The following is a 9,000-nucleotide window of genomic DNA, read 5'->3' on the forward strand; positions in this document are numbered from 1 at the left end:
GTAATATCAATCTGTTGTATAACCTGGTGCCAGTGTAGATCAGCAAATTCAGTGGGTGGGGTGGGTGGGGAGGTGGTGAACAGGACTTCAATCACCTCAAGGTTATGAAGTGTGGAACAAGTGGCCAGACAGGAATGTGTTGTAATTGTCTATTTGTGGCTCTGACATGAGAACAGATTATTAGGCAGGAGAATAGATCTGTGGATAAGCTTTTCAAGCCTCCTTAAGGAAAGGCAGCACCCCCACTTATTCCTGGGAATCTCTGACCCAGAGCTACTTAAAATGAAGAAGGAAGAATGAGTATTTTGGGTGATATTGAGAACCCCGAAGTCATGCTTAAATGGAAGGAGTGGACAACCTTACAAACCACATCAACTATCCCACCCTGTCAGCCACCATCTGCATTATGTCTGTGGTTCCCACAATGGTCTCATTAACCACCAGAGAACTCGCCTAGAGACAAAAGTAATAGTTGGGTCTAGAGGTAACAGTGGTGTTAGAGTGAGACAGCAACACAGGCAGGTGATATTACAGAAGGAAGTTTTAGTGACAGCAGTTACAAGAACTGAAACTCACCGAGCCAAATATACAGGTACAGACAAAGATCCATACCAAGATACAGACAGTCTGGATCAGTTTCAGATGTGGCCAGAACAACAGGAGGGAGGGAACAGAGCTTGTGAAAGGGCAAAGATGATAAGGTAAAATATTCAGCATAAAGGCAAAGTTCAAAAGTTTATGTTTCAACACAAGACAAGTTATAGTTAATGAATAGTTAATTTAATTCTGAATTGTTTTTCTATTGAAACTTCTCACTATCTTCATGAATGAGTCTAAATCTAATGTCAACCTTGGTTTGGAAAGACGTAGATGAACCAGAGAAAACAAGTTTATAAGCTGACCTATTTGAAGACAGGTAGGAGTGCAACTCTTACAACTCAAGCTACAGACAGCCATTACTGTTGAATGCCTCCATCAGTAAACGTTTGGACATTTACGCTGCTGCATTTGGCACCATCATTGGAGATGCGGGTTGAAGTGATAGTCCTGACCTGCAACGACAAGGACAGGATTCTGTTTACATCTGCAAGTTGTTACTTGATTTTTAGAGCTAGAAACTCTCCAGATTTGACACGGAATCGCTACTAATTTTCAAAAACTATAAGTGCTCAAGACATTTCCTGGGGCTCAATTTGTTTCACAGATAAAATGGCTCCAAGATGGTGGCTGTGCTGTGCTGTCCTGCTGTCATCAGGGACCACATAGGCATCGTTGCTGACATGGGAAATAGATTCCCTCATGTGGTGCATTACAAGTACCAAAGGAGCAAGGTGTTCTTTTTAAGTAGTTCACAAGCTGTCCCTTTCAACTCTGTAATACTTAAATATTTATGCTTAACCTACAATATTATAGAGAATTAAAAGATGAAATCAGCGAATATTGCATTACTGTCAATGGAAGTGAATGTGTGGAGGTAAATGTTATTGCACATACAAGTAAAAAGAACTTTCTTCCCCATTAACAGGCTGTTTTATGAGGTAATTTGGAGATTGGCAAATATGTGAGGCTGTAGCCGCCACAAGGCCAGATTAAATCACCGCTTCATTTCTTCACAAAAGTACTTTAGATGATCATAAACTCTGTTGTGTCTGACTTATATAAAGGTGCAAACCTGGGAATGCAGGATTATTTATAAAGATGCTTTATAAATGGAACTAATTATTCTTGTTATAACACAAGTCGACAGAATGCTAAGTACTATGGTCAACCAATGCAAACATTCCCAAGTATATATTTTTTACCAAGGTATTGACATTTTGATATACATTTTCATACCATTTAATTCAGGAGACCATGAACTCTAGCACTTTGTGCTTTAATTCTGTACATTAATTTATAAATTTATTTACTTCTTGTTCCACAATGTACTTTTACCATTATCCATTCAACATGTACTCTCTTATGATAAGAACCAAAATAAAAGAAAAAATCTAGAAGAACAAAGTAACTCGAACAGAAAGACTTGATCACTGCAACGTGCTGACTAAATTGGCAGTTTTGTCATGATCACCAAACCCTCCGAGGTTTCAAATGCTGTTTGCAAGTGGTTCTAGTTTAATGAGGTCTAAATAATATATATATTGTATATTTGAGTTTAGATGAATGAGGAATGATATGATTGAAGCCTACAAGATCCTTAATGAACATGACAGTGTAGGTGTCAAGATCTTTCCACTAGTGGGAGACAATCAAATGAGGAAAAAGATTTACAAGATTTAAAACTGAGGTGCATAGGAACTCCTTGTAGATGGTGGTGAATCCCTGGACTTCTCTGCCCTAGACAGTCAGGAGGCTAGATAAATGGGAATGTTTAAAGAGGAATTTAAAAAAAAGCTTTGAAAGATCAGAGAATTGAGGGCCAATTGGTACAGAAGTGGAGATGAAGCCTTGGGCAGATCAGTCATGGTCAGAGTGAAGGGAAAGCAGGCTTGAGGGGATGAAAATCCTAGTCTTGTTATATTATTATGTTGCCATATTAGCAGGCCAACTTGCTGTGATCCTCACTATTAGCCTATTAAATGCCAGAAGAGCCACACATAGTACAATTAGGAGACAAAACCAAGTGCTAATCAGCATCTTGAAGCTGTTTCAGAAAAGCACTGATACATTCCATCTCGCTGCAGAAGGTATAACTACCTTTAGGTTCATTTTTTAAGCTTTTGTTTTTAGATTTGGTCTACCCTTAAATGAAAATTGTAATTTACAAAAAAAAGTCCCAAGTTCTACTCATTTCTACTTATCTATTTGGTAAATAAGTCAAGGCCTTTGGAAAAGTTTTTAATCAATGTGGACTCATATATCTTTTCCAAGTATAAGTAAGGTTAATGCATTCTTGCATTTTGAGGGAAACACAGAATGTAGAGGCAAGGCAGAGCAATACTGTTAAGACAATGATCAGCTATGATCTTATTGAGAGATGGAGCAGGCTTGAGGCAGACAGTATCCAAGGAAATGACCAAACAGACGACACTTTGGGCCGAGACTCTTCTTCATGACTGAAAAGGAAAGGGGAAAATAAATAGGTGGGAGGAGGGGAAGGAGGATAGCTAAAAGATGATTGGTGAAGCCAGGTGGGTGGGACAGCTGAAGGGCTGGAGAGGAGAGTGGACCATGGGATAAAGGGAAGGAGGAGGGGACCTAGAGGGAGGCGATGGGCAGGTGAGAAAAGAGGCCAGATTGGAGATTAGAAGAAGAGGGGACGGGAAGGGAGAATTTTTTTACCAGAAGGAGAGATCCATATTCATGCCATCAGTTTGGAGGCCACCCAGACAGAATATAAGGTGTTGCTCCTCCACCCTGAGGGTGGCTTCATCGAGGCACAGTAGTAGGCATGTTGGAACAGGTATAGAAATCAGAATTAAAATGTTTGGTCACCAGGAAGTTCCATTTAGGTAGATGGAACAGAGGTGCTCAACGAAGCAGTCCCCCAATTTACGATGGTCTCACCAATGTAGAGGAGGCCACATCGGGAGCACTGGATTCAATAGACAACCCCAGTAGATTCGCTGGTGAGATGTTGCCTCATCTGGAAGGGCCCTGAACAGATTTAAGGAGGAGTTGAATTGGCAGGTGTAGTACTTTGGCAGGTTGTAATGATAAATGCCAGGACGGAGGTTTGTGGGGAAGGATGAGTGAACAGCGGAGAGATAAAGCGGAGAGTTGGGTGGGGGGGGGAGGTAAAGATGTGTTTGGTTGTAGGATCCCTTCAGAAATGGTGGAAGTTGCAGATAAAGATGTGTTGGACGCTAGGTTGATGGGGTAGCAGGTAAGGACAAGAGGAACTCTATCACTGTTAAGGAAGGTGGGGTGAGCGCAGGTGTCCCGGAAATGGAGGAGATCTGGGTGAGGGTAGTATCAATGGTGGAGGAAGGGAAACCCCATTCTGCGAAGACGGAGGACATCTCTGATCCTGGGAACAGATGTGATGGAGATAAAAGAACCGAAAAAAGGGTACAGCATTTTTACACGAGACAGGATGGGAAAAGGTATAGTCAATATAGCTGTGGGAATCAGTAGGTTTATATAAGCTGTTGGTCAGCAGTTTGTCTCCAGAGAGATTGAGAAAGGAGATGGAGGTGTCAGAAATGGACCAAGTGAATTTAAGGGCAGGGTAGAAGTTGGAGGCAAAGTTGATGAAACTGACGAGCTCAGCAAGGTGCATGAAGCAGCACCAATGCAGTTGTCTACATTGTGTACAAAGAGTCGGGTGGAGCATGGAAGATTCTGCATAGGCAAGGAAAAGTCAGGCATAATCCTACTCCTATTTATAATGTATGTTCTTATTTAAGTCCTGTCATTGATGTGAAAATTGTGCAGTTGAGACTGATTATATCACTTTAAGTAGAAGTGCTTTCAGAGCCTACATTAATACTTCCAATAAATATTTATGCCACAAGCCATTACACACTGTGTCATCTTTTAAAAACAATAAAGCTTAAAGAAGCTGATATAAATAATAAAACTTAAAGACCGAGAGAAAAATGAAAAAAAAAAGATGCTAGAAGTGTCAAAATGTATTTTAAATGTTCATGTAAAAGTGGAAAGTAGAATTTTGAAAGTAATAGCATCATTTGATAATGGATAGAAAAGTGACATTTGTATTTTAAAATAGTCTTTAATGTTTTTTTTACAGAATATGACATATATTGCAATTTGCATTTATTAATAACTGAATCAGCAAACACATGTACTGATTATTTGTTTGTAATACACGTATTCACAAAACCAATTGTAACTACATGTGAAAAAATAATTAATTTTCCATTTAGCATATTAAGTATTACTTTGGGTGGTGTTGAATGCCTTGGCAATACTGTAGCAAACCACTCTCAAGGAATACTTGGCACCAACCAATGGCCTGACTGCAATGCAGAATACATGTCTAAGTGACGAAGAACTACAAAATCTTCATAGTGACTGGAGACTGCTGGAAATCTGTGAACTAGATTTTGAACTTAAATTACAAAAATGTAAATAAAGTCCACTCTGTTTAAATGGCTGTCATTCTCCATGTTTAATCTTACACTTAAAAATATTCTCCCCTCCTTGGAAAGACAACTGACCAGTGTGAATTCTCATCCAAATGACAATACAACATACTTTAATAAATAAAATGTGATATGACCACAAATTTTTCTAGGTTGTCATCCTAAAATGCAGGAACAAATTGATTACAATATTGAAGAAGTGAGTGTAGATACTTTAGACTGAAAATCCAGCGTGTGTTCATCAAATTAGAACACTGGTAAACAGTTTTTAAAGCTAAACTTATTTACCGGCCCTAAATGACATTACCAACAGGAAATCCATAAGTGAATAAATTGTTAATTTACCTCTTCAAAGACAATTGTGGAAAGTGTAGTTATCATGGTGAAAATTCACTTCATAGAGTTTTGGAAAAATGATACGAGAAAATTATAGTAAACAAAAAAATCTGTACAGCCATTAATATAATAATGTAACACACATCAAAGTTGCTGGTGAATGCAGCAGGCCAGGCAGCATCTCTAGGAAGAGGTACAGTCGACGTTTCGGGCCGAGACCCTTCATCAGGAAGGTCCTGATGAAGGGTCTCGGCCCGAAACATCGACTGTACCTCTTCCTAGAGATGCTGCCTGGCCTGTTGCGTTCACCAGCAACTTTGATGTGTGTTGCTTGAATTTCCAGCATCTGCAGAATTCCCCGTGTTTGCGAATATAATGATGTGTTGTTTGTGCGCCTCAGCCTTAAAGTAATCCAACTGGTTAGCCGTACTTTTGTCATATTTGTGGACAGCTCATATAGATTTTAGTTTAATTAAATTAGAATAACCCACATAACCTATCAACTCATTTTTCCAACTTGGATTCTACTCCACATCAACGTCCTACAAGATAGTATCTTTGAAATGATAATATATTGTGCCCTTTCTGCCAGACACCCCAAAGAATGAGGAACATTATCCACAGCATGTTGGCATGAATCATCTGTTACAGAAATTTCTCATAAGTCTAGGTGGATTTGTCTGATGTTTCCGTCTACGCCCTGATGTTCAGACCCCTGGTAAGCATGAGAGGTACCATGTTGAAAACAAATAGTGTAGAAAGAAGTCACACAGGGGGAAATCCTGCTCATTTCTGCACTATATAAACCAAATGCCACCTGTCACCATAACTACTCCTCTCACTTAATATACTTTGATTCTCTTAAAGAAACATCACATACATCAGCAAGGCAAACCGTGTGTACAAGACATAGTTAACATTTTACTTGTAAATCTCATGTAACCAAAACTGATGGTGTTCTTTCTCCATTTGGTTATATGGCCGGTTCGCGGAAAGCCGAATGTATTGTATTTAATCTTTATTCAGTTGTTAATTGGGATATCCTGGGTAAATCACAAAAAATTCCTTTGAGTATTCCACCGCAAATATTTATTTTTGCCGTGAGAAACTTGCACCGACAGTATGATGCTTATCAACATGTCAAACAAATAAAAATTGGCCAGTATAAAACAATTTCAACAATTTTTCCCATATTTAAATAAAATGCTCAGGGAACTAACATTTTACTCCCGAGGGAGTACTAAAAAAAAAGCTTCAATCCAGTCAGCTCTCTGGAAATGGGAACTGTCATCAAATCTCATAATAATAAGTTGGCAAAACATAAATTAATTTTCCACTTTGCTACGGTTAAAATGGTCCATCAGTCAAATTGTAAACTTCATTACTTAAAAAACCTTCTCCATTCTGAGAATGGTATACAATGAAACAGCATTTAACAAAACCATGCAATTACTGGCTAAGATGTCCTTTCCGACCTGCAGTGACCAAAATGTGGTACTCACATGCAACAACTCCACTGCAGGCTCAAGTGGTAGCCCAGATGTTAGGACTAAAATGAAAAAAAAGACTACATTTCCCCCTCAAATCCTATATTTTTAAGTTACTAAAATAAAATTTTACTTGAAGAATGACCACAACCTGCATGCTTGGTCAACAATCCCTTTTGGCCAAAAAAAGTTCGTTCTTATCTTGGAATCCTCAAAATCTGGAGTGTTTGCATCTTAAAAGAGTTTCTTGCTTGAGTAAATTCAAGCCCTTTGACCTAAATCTCCATAGTGACCATTGACTACTTTCTTTTATGCCAGATTTCATCCCTATTGTGCTCGCTTATGCCGTTCCCACAACGATGCCGATATCTGGGCATTTTGCTATTCTATCAACAAGTGATTTAAAATAAAACATTTCTAATGTTCAGTGGAGGAAGGATTATATTGGCTATGAAAATGCCCTTCCGTGATATCCAGTCCCTCCCCCTTACATTTTGCACATGGTTGCAACAAATACGCTGATCTGAATGAACCACAGAAAGAGGAAGGAATTTTTTTGGGATCCAACACGAAGCTCAGTTCAATTGTGAAAAAACACAACTTGACGCACCGATTCATTAAAACAATCTCCACATATAACGCGACAAATATACCAATAAATGCAATATGGACATGTTTTCTCATTCGCTATTTATATTTTTTCTTTGAACAATTTACTTGAGGAAATTAAATCGAATAGCTTAAACTGATTAGAAACCAAGACTCTAGTAATTGCTTGACGAAAGGAAAAAAATACACAGATGTGTAGAACTAAAGATATGCAAGGTGCCTTCTTTAAATATAGACTGCTCCGGCAATTTACTGGTTTTACGTCCGCCAATAAATAGTGAAAACATAAAACAGAGCAAGACAAGATATAACTTTATCCAGGCCGGGGAAAGCAGAAAAGAAGCGGAATATTGAAAGTAATGAAGAAGCGCGTCAAACGATTAATCAATTAGTAAAATACAGTCACCCTGTGAAGCGAAAAACAATGTTCAAACCACCAAGAATGCTTTCCTGCTTTTCGAGTTTTGGGTGAAACTCTGTCAGAATTTATTTCTATATTAACAGATCATTGTTGTACATGAAAAGCTATTACAGCGCCGGCGACTTACGCATCGTTTCTGCTTCAGTTTAAACTCTTAACAGTCACACTAATAATGGAAAGAAGTTGAAAAAGCAGGCTTCAGCCGTACCTGTAATAATCAATTCGCACAGGTTCGTTTGCTGTTTAACAGATATTCCAGCTCTAAGTCGTGACTTTACCTATAAATCGCTCCTGCCGATTATTGTGCTTTCCGGCAGTCCTTTCGGTCCAAGTTCTTCTCCTCGTTGTGGTTCATTCAGCAGTTTAATACATTCTCGCCGTCTTCCAGCAATGGCTTACTAAAAATGGCTCACTACTACAATGGGAGCAGAAGCGGAGCGGCTCAGATTTGCGGAAGAGGGAATGAGCGAACACACCTCCAGGAGACAGCTGAACTGCGCGAGCAGAAGCCAGATCTCCGAAATAGGATACTGTGAAGGAGTGCTGAGCTGGAGGCAGATCCCTCAGAAAATGCACACAGCCCAGAAGCAGATGTATTCACATGTGGGCGCTGAAAGGACGACAGAGAGAAAAAAAAATCGGTAGGGAGATCACACCTCCGAGCAGTCCAATGTTTTATGCTGATCACAGTATTTCGAAGGCAGGTGCGATTACTCCTCACAAACATCAGCTGGGAATCCACATGCACTCCCCTGCCCGCCTGCCCTCTCCTGAAAAATGCATTCAAATAAGCTCATGCCTTTAGGGCAAAGGTTGCTTCACAATGGCCGTCTCGCACACGCACGGCACAATTACACAGTGAAAGGCAGTTGAAAACTGATTATGTCAGAGGAGTGTTTTTAATGGCTGGGGTAGACTTCCACATAACAGATGAAACCAGGAGCTGTCCACAAAATGGTATCCTGTTTTCTGTGCTAACGCCAGCACTTGTTATGAATAAATCAATATTTCAGCAGCTTTAACACCTTTGTATGCTAGACACAGAGCAAACTGTGAGAGGAGATAAAGTGAAAATACCCGAATTTACCATATCAAAAAT

General features: G+C 39.4%; 1 protein-coding gene across 1 annotated transcript in view; it reads right to left on the bottom strand.

Moving 5' to 3' along the window:
• Positions 1 to 8,695, bottom strand: part of LOC134349294 (ras-GEF domain-containing family member 1C-like) — a 56,783-nt gene extending 48,088 nt beyond the window's left edge. Inside the window, exons 1-2 of the mRNA XM_063053376.1 lie at positions 8,110 to 8,695; positions 903 to 1,052 (exon numbers count right to left, since the gene is read on the bottom strand). The gene's annotated coding sequence lies outside the window, so the exon portion shown is untranslated. The remainder of the gene's footprint in view (positions 1 to 902; positions 1,053 to 8,109) is intronic.
• Between the last annotated feature and the right edge of the window lie 305 nt (positions 8,696 to 9,000).

Source organism: Mobula hypostoma, chromosome 7 (genome assembly GCF_963921235.1).
Source record: "Mobula hypostoma chromosome 7, sMobHyp1.1, whole genome shotgun sequence".
Taxonomy (NCBI): domain Eukaryota; kingdom Metazoa; phylum Chordata; class Chondrichthyes; order Myliobatiformes; family Myliobatidae; genus Mobula; species Mobula hypostoma.